Source organism: Chenopodium quinoa, unplaced genomic scaffold, assembly GCF_001683475.1.
Source record: "Chenopodium quinoa cultivar QQ74 unplaced genomic scaffold, ASM168347v1, whole genome shotgun sequence".
NCBI lineage: Eukaryota > Viridiplantae > Streptophyta > Magnoliopsida > Caryophyllales > Amaranthaceae > Chenopodium > Chenopodium quinoa.
This window is the reverse complement of record NW_018744080.1, coordinates 5,499,123-5,504,320: the sequence shown is the minus strand read 5'-3', so window position 1 is coordinate 5,504,320 and position 5,198 is coordinate 5,499,123.

Sequence of the window (5,198 nt, the reverse complement as noted above, 5' to 3'; positions counted from 1 at the left end):
TTTGATCGCTTGCATACTTCAGGACTGATTATGCCAATTGGACCTTTTCCAGAACCTCGACTAGAGAATAGAACTGCTAGCTATGACCCCAATTCTCATTGCAAGTTTCATCAAGGCAAAGGTCATACTACTGAGAAGTGTTGAAGGTTAAAGGATGCAATCCAAGACCTGATTGACGCTAATCAACTTCCTGTCCCTCCAGGGGGCAAAAAGCCCAATATTCAAACAAGTCCCCTTTCTTATGCGTTGGCTATCATGGGAGATGAAGTCTTCTTTTTTCCATCAATACTCATGCAACCTGTGAATGAACCTCTATCAGAAGTTGTGTTTGTTTCAAACTTTGAAGAAGTGAATGGAATTTAGGATAATGGCGATGAAGACGTCTATCCCAAAGATATAGCTTGTTCATCTCTTGGCACTAGTAAAGATGTTTGGGTAGACCTTGAGGTCAAGGTTCTCACCAGAAATGGACGGTTGCAACAGCCTAGTCCACCTCCACCTCTACAACAATCACAACCAATAGTTGATCCCATCGACCTTGTGAACAACGATATGATCAAGGCTTTTGGCCACCTCTCATGAGCATCGAAAGGCTTTGATGAATTCTCTGGAGAAAATACGAGTTGATAACGATATGAATCCTCAAGGACTAGTTAACTTTCTAACTACTGAATTACCAAGTACCAGTAATCTAATTTCCTTCTCTGACAAGGATCTACCCCCGGAAGGGGATTAACTTAACAAGGCCTTACACCTCACTGTGGTGTGTAGGCAGATGAATGTTCTTATAAGCCTTGTTGATAATGGATATGCAATCAATGTATGTCCACTCCGCACTACAAAGAAGTTGGGGATGAAAGATGAAGAATTGATCCCCTCTACTCAAGGGATTCGTGCTTACAATAGTACTCGTCGTCAAGTCGTGGGTAATATCATGCTAAATATAACTACTGGAGCCATTTAAAGTCGCCTCAAGTTTCAGGTAGTGGACATTAAGGCTTCTTTCAATCTGCTGTTAGGTTGTCCTTGGCTTCATGAGTTAAAGGAGATCCCATCGTTGTTGCACCAAAAGGTGAAGGCTATAGTTGGAGGGGTCCCAATTACCATTGATGTCTCCCCCATGCGCAGTCAAGTTATTGATACTCTCATCTTCCATGTCGAACATGACGAGGAAGATGAAGATCTCTAGGGGTTTTCGTTGGATGATGTTCTCATGATCGATAAAGAGGAGAAGTGTCACCTCGAATTTGATCCTTATTCAAACACCCATGTGAATGCCATTATGAAGAAGCAAGGGCATTTCCTTGGAATAACCTTGGACTCAAAAAGAAAATGGCTGAACTTTGGGGCCATCCAGGTGCACTTAAGAAGGATACCTTTGGCTTGGGAATCAAGCCAACAAAAGAAGATGCGAAACAAGCTCTCCTGAAAATGAAGGCTCGAAATATCGCTCGAATTATGAAGACGGAAATGGCCATGGATTCTGAGCTCATTCAAGCTGTCATATAAAGCAAAGATTTTAACCCCTCTAAGGTAATCGTACCGGCTGATAATGTGTCAAAAGGATGGCGCAAGACGGTGAAGATCTATACACCATGTGGAGAGAAGTTGGAAGGGACCGCTGGCGAAGGTCCTGTGTTTGATGAGTCTAAGTCGTCTGATTCCAAGTCTAAGTCTAAGTATGTAGACGAGTCTTTAGGATCTGATGCCGACCCCCTTTCTGCTATAAAGTCTAATGTAGTTCCCCTTAATGTTGAGTCTCTTGTTAAGTCTCCTCTTTCTATCTCAAATAATTCTGCCGAGGTCGCAGCTAACCTTGCCCTCCTTGATGTAATTGCCAATGAATTCAATGAAATGAGTACCATTGCTTACAATGCGTGTCATTCCCCTAACCCTGATCAATATTGCTTTGTTAATGATAAAAATGGCAAAGAAATAATAAAAGCATTGACAGATCACGAAAATAAAACAGCAATCATCGAAGATACAGAAACAGTTAATATTTCCAATGATACAACTATCAAAGAAGTAAAAATTTGATTGACACTAAGTCAAGATGAACGCAAAGAGCTAGTTAACTTCCTTAGTGAATTTGTTAATGTATTTGCTTGGTCATACCAAGATATGCCAGGAATTGACAGGGATATAGCTCTGCATACAATACCACTCATTCCAAGTATGAAGCCTATTAAACAAAAGTTACGCCGTATAAAACAAGATGTGTCTCTCAAAATCAAGGAAGAAATCAGAAAGCAATTGGCTGCAGGTTTCATCAAAGTATCCAAGCATCCAGAATGGATATCTAATGTGGTTCTAGTTCCGAAGAAGGATAGAAGGGTCAGAGTGTGTTTTGATTACAAGGACCTCAATATGGCAAGCTCGAAAGACGGATTCCCTCTACCTCACATTAACATTCTGGTCGATAACACAGCAAATCATGAACTCCTATCATTCATGGACGGCTACACCAGATATTATCAAGTATTAATGGCAAAGGAAGACATGGAGAAAACCACATTCAGCACATAATGGGGTACATATTGCTATACGGTAATGCCATTTGGGTTAAAAAATGCGGGTGCTACCTACCAAAAAATAGCCTTAGCATTGTTACATGATATGATGCACAAAGAGGTGGAGGTCTATGTTTATGACATGATCGTCAAGTGAAAGGATCGCCCAGGCCACATCATTGCACTTCTCAAGTTCCTTTAAAGACTCCGCAAGTACAACATGAGATTAAATCCAGCAAAGTGTGCGTTCGGAGTTACATCAGGCAAACTACTTGGATATGTGATCAGTTCTCGAGGGATTGAAATAGATCCCACAGAATTCAAAGCAATTATGGCCAAGCCACCACCAAAAACTGAGAAAGAAATTCGAGGCTTCATTGGAAGGCTGCAATACATAAGTAGGTTCATATCAAAACTCAAGGCGATATATGAACCTATATTCAAGAAGCTTAAGATAAGTGTTCATGTCACATGGGATGATGATTGCCAAAAAGCTTTCGAAAAAATTAAAGAGTACCTGGAAAACCCACCCATTCTAGCGCTAGCAATGCCTGACTTTCCTTTTCGACTCTACCTTACGGTCACAAGAGAAACGATGGGGGCAACGCTAGCACAAGAGATCGAAATCAAGGAAAATGCAATTTACTATTTGAGAAAAAAGCTACAAGGATATAAGACGCAATACACACCACTTTAAAAGGTTTGTCTCGCACTCGTGTTGGTCGTGCATAAATTAAGACATTACATGCTCACTCATAAAGTGCATGTCCTGACCAAGATGGATCCTATCAAGTACTTGTTCGAAAAAGCAACACTCAATGGCAAATTATCAAGGTGGATAGTTAACCTTGCTCACTTTGACTTGAAATTTGTACCACAAAAAGGCTATCAAAGGTTCTGCGGTTTCTTACTTCTTAGTAGATTTTTCTCTAGAAGAAGTTAAGAAAGAAGAAGATGAGTATGATTTCCCTGACAAGATTTACTCATGACCAAAGATAATAGTTGGACGCTCTATTTTGACGGAGCTTTGAACCAAAAGGGTTGTGATGTAGGAGTCTTGCTCGTATCACCCAATGAAGAGCATATCCCAATTTTCATTAAGCTCGACTTTGATGTCACCAACAATGCCACAGAGTACAAGGCATGCATCTTGGGTGTAGAAAGAGCTGTGGCCTTGGAAATTAAGAAGCTTAGAATCAACGGTGATTCATCATTAATCATTAACCAGGTCTCAAAGAGATAAAAGGTGAGAAGTGAGAGTCTCGCAACATATCAAGCTCATCTGGAAACTCTCATGGGGAAACTAGATGAAGTAGAATATACGTACTTGCATAGAGAAGAAAACCATTTTGCCAACGCACTGGCTAAATTAGCATCAATGGTGCAAATTTCAACGGACACAATTAGAATGCCATTGACCATAGGAAGAAGATATGAGCCGGCTTATGTGCAAGCACTTAATGATGAACAAGAAACACAAGAAGAAGATGAAGAGCTAGGGTATACAGATATCCTTAATTACGTGACAAAGGGAGAATACCCTCCTAACACTGATAAAAGGGCACGCCGTGCTTTGAGGCTCCTGGCCTCACAGTATGTGGTAATTAGAGGAGAACTCCCCAAAAGGACTACATTAGGGAGAAATCTCTTATTCATTGTTGGGGTTTGGTAAGTCTAACTTACCACGGAAACAACCCCGACCCAAAGAACCACTCGCAATTAATAAAACCATAAAGCATAACAAATAAACATAAAAGAATAAAATCAGAATTTACCTTTGACGCGTGCTTTGCCCAACCTAATGGTCTCTTACTTGAAAGCTTTAGCTCCGAAAATACCAAGCCTCCAACGGTATCCAACCACAGTGGATGAACACTGACTTTTTAGGTCCGCTACCTTGGAGTTAGCAAGGTCCGACAAAAACCCAAGTGTTAATGGAGTTTAAGAGTTTTTGCCAAAAAGCAATGCTCTTTTTCACTCCCACTCAAGAACTTTTCTCCAAAACCCAACTTAGGTATTTATAGAGAAAGGTGGGAGTGAGAATTTCAATCCCATCAATGTGGGATCATTAAATTCCACAATTTAATTTAAATCTAAAATAAATTAAATAGGCAAGCAAGTAATAAATAAACAAGTGTCTTTGTTGTATGTAAAGAAAAGTGAGGACCACTTGGAGAGGAGGGGACCATACTTGCTCCCAACTCCTTCCTCTCCTTGTTCCACTTGTCCTCACACCAACACACTCCCTTCACATGCTTTCATAATGACCCGCGCTAACACTCAGCCCAGCCTAGCCCCGCACACGCGGGCTGCTACCTGCAGCCTTCTCGGCCCAGCATGCCCACGCACATATGTGCGGGCTGCTGCTGCCAATAGGCGCTGCTAGCAAGCCACGCACATGTTCGGGCTGTTACCAGTGGCGCGCGCCAGCAAGCCACGCAATGGTTGCGGGCTACTGGTCGTGGCTCGCTAGCAAGCCTCGCACAAGGTGTGGGCTGCTAGCTAGCCTAATGCCCTAGAACTCGGGATTTCGAAGCTAGGGGTATTTTAGTCATTGTTGATTTATTACTAATTTTGACGTCTCGTCTTTTACTATTTTTGACTCGACTTCCGACGATCGGTTTCGACGCTCTAAACTCGAATTTCTGACGTCTAAATATTTAACACTCGGGCGACAAATTAATT